Here is a 13,047-nt window from a genome sequence, read left to right on the forward strand (position 1 = left end):
CAAAAATGTTTGTAGATTGTGAGCAAATACAAATACTCTGCTTGACAAAAAAGTGAAGCACCAAAAAGATGTGGTTGTACACTCCTGGAAATTGAAATAAGAACACCGTGAATTCATTGTCCCAGGAAGGGGAAACTTTATTGACACATTCCTGGGGTCAGATACATCACATGATCACACTGACAGAACCACAGGCACATAGACACAGGCAACAGAGCATGCACAATGTCGGCACTAGTACAGTGTATATCCACCTTTCGCAGCAATGCAGGCTGCTATTCTCCCATGGAGACGATCGTAGAGATGCTGGATGTAGTCCTGTGGAACGGCTTGCCATGCCATTTCCACCTGGCGCCTCAGTTGGACCAGCGTTCGTGCTGGACGTGCAGACCACGTGAGACGACGCTTCATCCAGTCCCAAACATGCTCAATGGGGGACAGATCCGGAGATCTTGCTGGCCAGGGTAGTTGACTTACACCTTCTAGAGCACGTTGGGTGGCACGGGATACATGCGGACGTGCATTGTCCTGTTGGAACAGCAAGTTCCCTTGCCGGTCTAGGAATGGTAGAACGATGGGTTCGATAACGGTTTGGATGTACCGTGCACTATTCAGTGTCCCCTCGACGATCACCAGTGGTGTACGGCCAGTGTAGGAGATCGCTCCCCACACCATGATGCCGGGTGTTGGCCCTGTGTGCCTCGGTCGTATGCAGTCCTGATTGTGGCGCTCACCTGCATGGCGCCAAACACGCATACGACCATCATTGGCACCAAGGCAGAAGCGATTCTCATCGTTGAAGACGACACGTCTCCATTCGTCCCTCCATTCACGCCTGTCGCGACACCACTGGAGGCGGGCTGCACGATGTCGGGGCGTGAGCGGAAGACGGCCTAACGGTGTGCGGAACCGTAGCCCAGCTTCATGGAGACGGTTGCGAGTGGTCCTCGCCGATACCCCAGGAGCAACAGTGTCCCTAATTTGCTGGGAAGTGGCGGTGCGGTCCCCTACGGCACTGCTTAGGATCCTACGGTCTTGGCGTGCATCCGTGCGTCGCTGCGGTCCGGTCCCAGGTCGACGGGCACGTGCACCTTCCGCCGACCACTGGCGACAACATCGATGTACTGTGGAGACCTCACGCCCCACGTGTTGAGCAATTCGGCGGTACGTCCACCCGGCCTCCCGCATGCCCACTATACGCCCTCGCTCAAAGTCCGTCAACTGCACATACGGTTCACGTCCACGCTGTCGCGGCATGCTACCAGTGTTAAAGACTGCGATGGAGCTCCGTATGCCACGGCAAACTGGCTGACACTGACGGCGGCGGTGCACAAATGCTGCGCAGCTAGCGCCATTCGACGGCCAACACCGCGGTTCCTGGTGTGTCCGCTGTGCCGTGCGTGTGATCATTGCTTGTACAGCCCTCTCGCAGTGTCCGGAGCAAGTATGGTGGGTCTGACACACCGGTGTCAATGTGTTCTTTTTTCCATTTCCAGGAGTGTATATCATAAGCAGGTACGACTAGGTTTGCAGTTCTCTGTGAGAGATAGAGCGGCTACAAGAGTGTGTTGGTGTTGTTCGCGTTCAAGGTTGTTAACAGGCCTGTAGAGTATATAAGGGCAGTGAACGATGTCAGATGTTGACGATCAATATGAAGGGCATAGAGACTCTTAGTTCTCATTTAAATTAGCGGTATCAGCATTTTACAGAGTCTGAAAGAGGCCTCAGACGATCTAAGTCACTATCGAATTTCTCTTTAACTGTTTTGATATACTCTTCATCTGTTTCAAAATCATGTGGACTGGTTCCTAATTTTATTTTCATAAAATATTTTACATAATTTTCAAACAACATGGTGCTTTTATTTCTAAAATCCCATACTTTGTAGAAATCTAAAATTTTATATCTCATTTCCACAGCCAACTTTACTTCATAAGTAACCCAAGTCCCAATAAAACTTCTTTATTCGTCGTTGTGATTGCATTTACTTACCTTCTCCTCTGCATATTTGACACACAAAGGATCATGCAATATCCAGAGTTCTGGGACATTTAAATATGATAGTGGCTTGATGTTGGACTGTGTAGTAATGCAAGGGCAAGTAATTCTTCATCAATTTTCCAGTGAACCATGTCTGACAACCACAAAGCAGGAAAGGCATATTATGCACCAAGCACATCATAAGCCCTTCTCATCTGTACCTGCCATCTGAGAACAAGTAATGGACTCCCTCCAACATTCTGTGCCATACTGCACTGTGATCGGCGACTAGCTACAGCCTGGTTAGTGAATTAACATTCATTGTGTATGCTATTACCAACACTACAGGAATGTGCCATGAATGGGAAGCATAGATTGCTGATGAATGGCGTCAATCGTCTTCATTGAGCAATTGTGATTCCACACTACCTTGGATGGCGATAATTGGCAAGTAAGGCGACGATCTGAGGAAAGGTCATGGTTTTCCAATGTTTGTGGATCCACAGTGGTGTTCATCCTAGCAGCATGATGTGGGGAGCCATTGAGCATAATTTCAGGTCATGGCTAGTAGTGAGTCAAGGAATTCTGCCAAAGAAATGGTATGTCACAGACGTCTTGAATCCACATGTGTCATCTCCCATGCGACATCATCGTGATGCTGCTTTTCAACAGGATAATGCTCATCCACACATGGCACATGTCTCTATGAACTGTCTTCGTGACATTGAGATACGCCCAGGGCCAGCAATACTTTTGGATCTGTCTCTGATAGAGTATGTGTAGGACCAGCTTGCATGTAAACTAAACTCTTTAGTTGTTAATATAACCAAGGACATTGTCTGAACCTAAACATGTTCCCTCTGGTTTTCCTTTGAAGCTTTTTGTAGAATTTCTATGTGAAGTTGAAGAATGTGGGGACATTCTGAACAAAGTCAGTGTATTAGCAGCTATATGAACCTATCTGAACAGATGTATTGGATTTTACATCTGTTATACGCTTTATAATCAATATTATCTTAATAATGTTTTGTATAAAATATTTTTCACTTATTGATGACTCTACTCTGGGATGGAAATTTCATGCACACTATATCGCATGATTGAAACTAAACTATTTCAGTAAATATTCGTAAACATTATCATCATATTAATGTATTTTCACTTGCAATAATTCCATTTTTTGTATTTTTTCGAGATGTTGTAATCCACCGACTCTGACGAAGGACATGAGGTTTTGCTTGGTTGTCAAGCGAATACCCATACAAAATAGGACAAGCAGGGAGTGTCGAATGGATACAAAAAAAGGGCAGCAAAAATGGTCACAGGTTTTCTTGAACTGTGAGAGAGGGTCACGAAGATGCTGAAAGAGCTGAGTGCTAGGTATTTGAAGACAGATGCGAACTATCACAGGAAAATCCACTTACAGGTTTGCAGAACCACCTTTGAGTGGTAAATATAGGAATGTATTACAACCCCTACATTTGGTTCATTTAGGGGTCGCGAAGACAAGATTAGACAAATTACAGAGCGCAATGAGACATATAAGCGTCATTGTTCCTGCGCTCTGTAAGTTGAGAGAACGGGGAAAAGCCCCAATAAGTGGTGCAATAAGCTGTCCTCTGTATCAATCATTTTACAGTGGTTTCCAGATCATAGATGCAGAGCGCTGGAACTGTAAACCTTCTTCCAAATATTCCCAATTGGGATTCCATCTGTCCCACTTCCAGTCTGCTTGGATGTTTGACTGAAAATTACCGCGACTCCGTATTAGGATGGATATCAAACATTCCGATCTGTCCCTAGTAGCGGAATGTGAGAAATGTGGAAATAGCGTCCACGGCTGGAACTGCACAAGAACTTGTGAAGACGAACACTGAAATTCGTTGTCCGCAACGTGGCTAAGATAGTAGTGCAGCACATTGATCTGAAGATGGCAGTTTTTCATAAAAAGTGAAACATTTTCAGGTATATAGAAACTCGTGTTCGTGCGCTACACTTGAAACTAGGTGGCATTCAGATGATAACAATTTTAAATTTGTGGCTGAGTACTCGTTTTGTAAAAAAAAAAAAAAAAGTCTCACATGCAGCGATGACATTGCAATTTTTATCGCAGATGCTATTGTTCTTCATTTTACCTTCATACATGGGAAAACTATGGTAAAGAGAGTATGGTTAGGTCATGTAGATGAGAGGTGTGTAACCACATACAGCTGGAACACGTAGCTGCTCATTTGAGGCAACACGCTGTCGTATCTCTTTCTGTAACCAATCACAAAGCAACACACCGGCAACGTGGTCTTTAGTCTTTGGTTGGCGTAATAGAAACGCTCCGCATAATGGTAGAGAAGCGTGTGTAAAGCAAAGTGAAATGTGTTTAGATTAATAGTACTTGCGAAAATTAGTTTTAGTGTCTTTCGTCGCAGTGGTTCTTCGTTTGCTTGAGTAATTAAAGATCTAGGTATGTTATGTTCACCATGCTGCTGCAGACCATGCAGATGTCAAGTGTGTCGTCTGTTTAGAATTTAAAGGCCTTATGTTTAAGAATTTTGTAGTAAATTAGACTGAAACTGTGCTGTAATTTGTACAACTAATGAGTACTGAATGTGAATCCTAACTGCTTTTCATGTAACTGGTTATTTTGAGAAATTCATTTGAAATGTCATGTTCTTACAACTTCCTACTGTTTGAGTGACAGGTACTAACAGAACCCCTTTCATATTAAACTAAGGCGATTGTTGGGAGTCGTGTATTGTGGTTGTCGTGTTGCGCCCTCCAGAAATAAAGCCTCTGTACTGATTGAAATAGATGTTTGAAAGTTGAACTATTTTGTTTACTGAAATACTGCTTTCAAATTTTCGTATAGGGAGGGAAACTTATTGTCGTAAAATATTTGCAGCTAAAATATTTTTTTATTTTAGAACTGCTGTAATTGTTGAGTACTGTGCTTCCATTAAGACGTCAAAAGTCTGAAGGTTCTTTACTAGGAACGGGTAATCGCATATTTAAAATTTCATCACACAATAAGAGTAAGAACAGAACTGACAATGTTTCTGTGACAATGGCCAGGGTTACTTTCATGAACAGCAAATTCAGGCTTTTATCCGTATTTGAAAAATTCAGTTTGTCAAGCGTGTCAATAAAACATTTGTATAACTGAATGTTTTATTGTAACTTTATACTTTTTCCACATTTCGCAGTTGCAGTATCTTCAGTAAAGTTAATGTGTGATGTGCAAAATTTTTTGATAGTGTTGAAAGCAAAGTTTGCTATGAAGTTTGTGCTATTATATAAAAGGTCCATTACGGCTGCATAACTGATAACTGCACAGTTGTTTAAAAATATTCTGTTAACTACATTCCTGCTGTTGGGTTGATGGTAACCATCATGAAATGAAAATTCTTGTATTTGTCATTTGCTACAAAAATCTATGCCAGTCATAAAAAAAAAAAGTTTTATACTTGTCGTTAGACCAGAAATGGATGACCAGTCCCATTCACTTCTTAAAGTACACTCTACCTTTGAGTGGAACTTGCCAAAAATCTTGGGACTAGTGTAGCAGGGGATACAACCCGTCGGCTTTGGACAATGACGTCACAAGTGGCCAATCGAGAAGCGATTCTTCTTAGTGTTGTAGCTCCCTTCAGTGACTGATAAGTGTTTTTTGGCTTTTTAAAAAAAAATCTCACGAGATAGAATAAACAGATCCACTTTATTAAGCAATCAGTAAAAAAACGAAACTGAAACATAACAGCAAAAGCGAAAATGGTAAACTGCTCTCTGGCGACTTGTGACGTCATTGTCCAAAGCCGACGGGTTGTATCCCCTGCTGCACTAGACCCAAAATCTTGGTTTACCATGTAGTGTTTTGCAAGAGGTGGCACCTGCTACATGTCCTCACTAAAATGCCCTCAGAGCTGGTGTGTAACATTTTCGCATGTGTTTCATGAGCCAATCGCAACTCCTGTTGCAAAGTTTTTGTCTTGAGGTTAAAAGAGCCATACTTCACAGTAATTTTCATGTAAAATATTTCTGTAGGTTTCCTTGGTTTGAGTACTAATTTTATATTGAAGCCTTCAATATCAGTTCGCCAATTTGCAAACAGTCACCTAGACCTTGGGTTATGCTAAAGATCAGTTTGGTGGCACAATCTACATTCTAAAATTTAACATAGGCTTTTCACTGTTCAGTTCTGTTTGTTTGCTTATGTATGACATCACATGCCACAGTGCTATTGCATCATGGATCTTCTCAGCTCTTCCACTTAATATCATTTCTGAACACTGCCATTTTATATTTAATTACTGCTGCTTAAAACGTTTTTGGTGCTATCAGTTCATTGCGCAGGGTAAGTAGGGTGAAGTGGCGTAAGTGTAACCATGGGGTTAGTGTAACCACGGCTTATGGTGCCTTAAAGAAGCTGTATTTTTATCTCTGACCTATCACACATGTTAATTTACTCATTTCTTTGTTATATTTAACCATAAGTTGTCAAATCTGGCATAAATTGGTAATTAATTTTTGGACTTGAATTGACGTCTACATTTTCACTCTGCGAGAGTGACATGCTAAGAATTTGGTGGTCTGTCATTTCTGCAGTTTTAAAGATAACTGCACAATTTTTTGGTTACAAACTAACCTTTGCATGATAATTTCAAATATGAGTTTCGTTTTACTCTACTGATAAGGCTCTTGATATGCCAGGCATGGTTACACTTACCCCAACTTTTTCCCATGTGGGGCAAGTGTAACCAATCGGCTGGGGCAAGTGTAACCAGAGGGAGTTACACTTGCCCCAAACAAACTTACCAGAACGTATTTATTTATTTAAGCCATAACGTTGTTTTTGCCATCACACTAGATCAACTAAACTGGCCTTCCTGTACATATGGATACCAGAATACCTGATGTGCTGGATTTGTAGGTCTACTGAGTTTGTGTGAGATATATTTTATTTTTTATTTAAGTCTATTATATTTTTAAATCAAATTTCCTTTTATGAAATATGACACAGAACTGTAAAGAATGCCACCATTTCAATTACAGTACAGTATGTGAAGCATTGTTTGACTGACAACAATGTTGAGCATGATAATTCATCCTGCAGCCAAAGGATGTAGCAGTGTTTAAGAGTGTGAAATCTACTTGGGACCAAAAGTTAACTTGTCACCAGAGACATCATCAAGGGGAAAAATTAGCAAACGTGACTTTTCCAATCTCCTCACTGCTGTGTGGAATGAAACACCACCTGAATTGTTGAGAAGTGGTTTTTAAAAAGCAGGAATATTCCCTTACAGTAGAGAAGTAATTGATAAAACTAAATATGATCCGGAGGCATATAAAAGATATGTGGCTTATACCAAATCTTTGGCAGAAACAAATCCATTGCCAGCTCACGATAATGCAGCCATAGACTGTGTGGAACCTACATCTCTTAACAGAAAGTACTCAGATTTTTGGGAAGCTTCCAGCTGAACAACCTCCAGAATTTTATAGGCCTACGTCTACTGAGCCCTGCAGTTCTCACAGTATCAGAGTTCTTTCTCAATCATTCCCGAGCTAACCAATGTTTCGTTATGTTCTGGAACTTATTATTGGAAACAGTCCGACAGTGTAGTCCCACCGGTAAAACAAAGAAAAAAGGATTGCATCAGGAGCTGAAGTTATCACTTTTCAAGATGCCATCTATAAAGAAAAGATTTTAAAGGAAACAAGAATAATAAGGAGAAATCAAAACAAAATAGCATTATTGGCATAAAAAAGGGCTTGGTAATGAAAAGTAAATCTTCCAAACAAAGTGCTGTTACTTTATGCGAAATGGCATCTCAGAATATTGTGGAAAAAAAAAATCCCTGATTGCTCATATGGGTAACAAGAAAAAAAGACTGGAAGTTGAATCAACAAGTGAAGAAAGTGAAACTGAAGGAGGCCTATCTTTAATAAGTAGTGATGAAGAAAATGGGACCATAACACTAGACGATCTCAGGAAAGAAATGATTAACTGTGAAGAAGAAGAAGAAGAAGAAGAAGAAGAGGCGGCAAACTTTTTTGAAGCCAAAGATAAAATTACAGTTGAAAACTATGTTCTGGTAACTTTTGCAACAAAATGTAAGAAAGTTCATTTTATTGGCCAAGTTACCAAAATGAGTGATTTAGGAGATCCAGAAGTGATTTTCCTCAGATGCAAAAATAAGGCAAAGCATGGCACCACATTCTACTGGCCTGATAGAAGAGATGAGATGGAAGTTCCATCCTCTGATGTCATTTCAGTGCTGCCTTAGCCTACTTTGGGTCACAAGGGAGACCTGATATTTGGTGTTACATTTGATTTATACAACAGTCAGTGACTAAATAATAGTTAGGGCCTAAGTGTGAATATAATAAGTTGAATTAGGGCAGTTTAGCATTAAACACAAATTGCCAACAACTTTAGTTCAATTACCATGAAAAATAATAGAAAGTGAACTTATAAAGTGAATTTTTCTTTTCTCTTGAGACTAGATATTTTATTATTTTTGTTAAATTGCCTACTAAAGAAAAAAATATTACTTTTGTAGAATTTAAAATAATAATTACTGGCCTAAAACAAAAATAAATCATCTATGATGCATTCTGTTTCAGTGTTTTATGGTTTAGGCTAACACTTATTTTTTAGTTTAGCTAACATTTTCTGTGTATTTCATAATACACCCAGAGGCGTGTGCAAAAAAGTTCATATCTTGAGTAAAATTTAAGATATTTTAATAATTTAAAAATCCTCAAATTCAGTAAAAATTGGGTAATCAGGTCACTTACCCCAAGTCTCTTTTACAATTCTCTGTATGGGTACAACAATGCGGGGTTACACTTGCCCCGAACCATGGGGCAAGTGTAACCTCACAACACAAAATTTTGAAAACAATTATATCTTCAGTAACAAGTTGGCAATTTGGTGTCAAAGTTGAACTATGCCAAAACGTGGTTACACTTACCCCACTTCACCCTAATACATTATATTTAGTAGTGTCTTCTCTTGCAGCATAGTTGCATTCATTTACATCATATGGACAAGCCACCTTTTAGTGTGGAAGAGCATATATTTTGTGCCATACAACATTCTACCTTCCAATTCCTTTTGCATGTAATATGTGGGCAGAATGACTGTCAACAGACCTCTGTGCAACAAAATTTTTTCTGCAATGTTTGTAAAGAGTTTTGACTCTTATTGGGTTATACAGTCATGTAAACACTAAGCCTGTATGTGACACACAACTATGTACCTATACAATCATTGCCTCAAAAATTTTCAATGTTTTTGTGGCACTCTTCGGTTGACTAAACAAATCTGTGAAAAATTATCTCTTGGATTTCTTTGTAGGGACTTTCTGTATGTTAATTTAAATTAAGACCTATGAAACGGTACCCAAGATACTGACTGACACAGTATGAAAGTGTGAAGACTGATGTTTCTAACCTATATTTTATTTGCAAAACTTCAGGATGCTGTGAGTTTTGATCTATTGTTAGAGTTTCAATTTCTGTGAAGCCATATAGACAAGTCTGTGTGACAAAGAAAATGTCTAGTTATTTACAATCACCTCCATTTGCCGTAGTTTGCAGGTGCCTGTAATTCTGAAGTTGATCAATGGTGAAACCTCTCTTGGGTAAGAGTCAGGGTCAGGATGGAGCCATTATTCACTTGTTTGGCAGAGCAATGTAGCCAACTTTCATCGCCATTTGTGATCGGAAGGTAATGCAGTGTACCAGTAGTGTGTTGGAAGTGCCTTCTGAGAGGGTTGCACAGTGGAGTTGAATTGTTTCAAATCATACTGTAAATATTACCACAGAATCCATAGTGTATTCAGAAGTGCAGTGCCAAAACTTCTGAATGTTTGTACAGTGTTTGGTATAACCATTAAAATAATTTCCTAATTCTGCGGACACTACTACTTGGACTCTTAATTATAGTAGCAGGGGTAATTTTGGGATAACTAAAAATAGAACTTTTTCTCATTGCATCACATTCAGTAGCATTGCTAAATCACAATGGAACTAGCTCGTTCCAAACTAACGTAGCCCTCATGCTCATATTGTCACTACGACACATTTCAAGAAAGTGGGTGGGAGGGGAGTGTGTATGTGGGGGTTGTATGGAAGCCGTGGTGGCATCTATAAGGCAGACTTTTATGATCTAGTGTAAATAATCTGCAATGAACATCAAATGATTCAAATTCTGGTTGTCAGGACAACCTCTTTTATCATCAATCTTTAAGGATACAGGGTACTTTCCCAGCTCAATGTTATGTAAAAATCACCTATTTCTTTCAGGCACTGTTAATTTCTGTATATGTTTTTCAGATTTTTTGGTTGATATCTGGTAATGCTGCAGCACACTTTCGAAACAAATTAGAAGTATTTTGAATATTTTTGAACCTGCTTAGGTTTATTAAAAAAATTAGAAATAGATGCATTTTTTTCCAAAATGCTTCCTCAAATTGAGGTACCATTTAATCAAATGTTATACATTTGAAGGAGACCAAATTTTTACCAGATATGCATGGCATGGTGGCTGAAGTAATAGACCTATTTAATTCCACCTTTTATGTATATTACAAGGATAAAAAAATCACGTCTTACATTTTAATTTTTATAATTTTTTTTCATAATAAAATGTTATTTTCCTATAATATAGTTGATTCTGCAATAAAGGTTAGGTCTACTACATGAGTATGGACTATTGCAAGTTATAGAAAAAATTAGAGCAATGCTTTATAATCTTCAGGAAACATTTGTATGTGAATTCTGAAAAATACAACTTGTGGGGAAATTGTGAATGAAGATAAGAGTGTCCATTATAATTATCCGGGCTGTTATGCCGTGGTCTGTTGATGAATTCTGTGGTGATTCCCAACGTTTCGTCTCCGACTGCGGGAGACATCTTCAAGGGGGTCCGTAGCTTGATGGAAGGTCCAACACACACACACTGGCTCGCCAGTGTGTGTGTTGGGCCTTCCATCAAGCTACGGACCCCCTTGAAGATGTCTCCCGCAGTCGGAGACGAAATGTTGGGAATCACCACAGAATTCATGCCAGTGTGTGTGTTGGACCTTCCATCGAGCTACGGACCCCCTTGAAGATGTCTCCCGCAGTCGGAGACGAAACGTTGGGAATCACCACAGAATTCATCAACCGACCACAGCATAACAGCCCGGATAATTGTAATGGACATGATATTTCCGGCCGTGGAAGATAAGAGTCCGATTAAACTGTGCCTCAGAACATTCCTGAAGGTAGTCTTCATCCTGCAGCATTTCTTAATCGTCAAGCTTCCTCTTGGCATTCCTTTTAGCACTTCTTGCTTCTTTGTAACTTGAAGAGCAAATCTTCCAGCTTCATGCACCTGTTGTCTCACACGCAAGCAATTGATCTTCCATACGAGAGCCACATTTTATGCCTAAATTTCTCAGAACTTCCTACCTTCCTATCACTCCATCATTGAAACATATCACTGCATCTAGTACGCAGACTTTTAATGTATTTAGTCCTACAAAAACATTCTTGAGTAATCTTTCCCATATGCAATGGTTGAAAATTTCATTTGTATTCGGAGTGCCCTCATGCAGACATTTACTAAGCACAACAGGGTCACTCAGGTCTCTAAAAATTGGTTTTATTTCATTCATAACAGGCTCAGGAAGAGAATGCTTATGATGGTATGGTTGACCACTTTCTTTTGCTTTTTGGTAACCACACCAAGAATCTGCTCCTTTAGTGCAAAGTCTGTGAACGGGGTTTTCATCTGTGGACAACTTATGAAAGTAGGTGGCCCATACAGCTTTTCTCATTGCTGTAACATCATTCAGAGGTGCAGTTCGTCTAATGGCCAGTCCATAATAACTCTGAAGGAGGTCTAATTCAGTTTCTGTCAGTCTGCCTAGGCCAGACGGAGATTTTCCATCAGATAGCAATTTTCCTTTCATTTCTATTTGTAGCTTCCTCAGTCTAGCACCCCATTCTCTTTTGCACATGTCCACAACACTCCAGTTTTGTTAGCAAGGTATCACCATAAACATTGAACTCGTTTATTTTATTGAAAGGTACTTCATATATCTAATGTTATAAACGGGCACTGACCTCTGAAATATTTGTAGAGTTCCATCGCACTCCATACATCCACTGTAACAATCATAATTCTTAGAACACTGATGTTCAGTATGTCCTTCAGTGTTACCATGGCAGGTGTGTAAGTACTTAGATAATCACTCAACGTCAACAACTTTTCCATTCACCAGAGAAGCAGCACTCACAACACCATTCAAGGAGTGATGTCCTTAACATAGCCATGTCCCATCAAGTGCAACAGCAATGTCCCTGGTTCCACTAATATTTGCAGTCCTTTAATTTACCAGCTGCCCTTCCTTTAATTCTAGGTGACGATGCCTCTCTAGTTGACTCAGTTTTACGTTTTATCAGTACAGCTGGGTTTTATCACTCACTCTAGTGTGGGCGCTCTCGCATGATTTCTCAGGGTACACCCACTCCAGCGACTTTTAATTGTAACGTGGTACCAAAATAGTGTCTTTTATGGTAAAAAGTTGTGTTGGTACCTCTCTCAACGCTTTCCAGCTGGAGGTTCTTCGTTTGTAGTTGGGTGGTTGACCTTTTACCTGATCCATCAACCACTGTTGTCTGTTTTACTCTAGTCAACTATTTGCTCTGCTCCTTTTAAGTGTCCTCTATTTTGTGTTATTGCAGTGTTCATTTTAGCTCTGTACCCCTTAGTGTTCCCTCCCTCTGGGTGCAGAGGTTACGCTTTTACTGTATAGGCCATTTACAAGTATGTCTGTTTGGAACAGGGGGCTGATTACCTCGATGTTTGGCCGCCATCGCCAACCAACCACTAATATTTACAGTTGCTTCTACTGCATGTTTCATAGATGCTTTAGACATAACCATCAAGGTGTGTAAAAGTATTTTTATGTACTTGCTGAACCTACTGGGGGGAGGAGGAGGAGGAAGGTCCATCAAACCACAAAATGTTTGAGCAGCCTTTTTTCCTTTTCCTGTTGCACGCATTGCATACACTAACTT

General features: G+C 40.0%; 1 protein-coding gene across 3 annotated transcripts in view; it reads left to right on the plus strand.

The window, feature by feature from the left end:
• Positions 1–4,118: 4,118 nt before the first annotated feature.
• The window catches only part of LOC124717016 (hypoxia up-regulated protein 1), a 98,468-nt gene continuing 89,539 nt past the window's right edge, over positions 4,119–13,047 (plus strand). Inside the window, exon 1 of one of the 3 annotated variants that reach the window (XM_047243660.1) lies at positions 4,119–4,438. The gene's annotated coding sequence lies outside the window, so the exon portion shown is untranslated. Of the gene's footprint in view, positions 4,439–4,654; positions 4,676–13,047 lie in introns of those variants that run through there. The other 2 variants (XM_047243662.1, XM_047243661.1) reach the window with 2 other exon arrangements.

Source organism: Schistocerca piceifrons, chromosome 9, assembly GCF_021461385.2.
Source record: "Schistocerca piceifrons isolate TAMUIC-IGC-003096 chromosome 9, iqSchPice1.1, whole genome shotgun sequence".
Lineage (NCBI taxonomy): Eukaryota > Metazoa > Arthropoda > Insecta > Orthoptera > Acrididae > Schistocerca > Schistocerca piceifrons.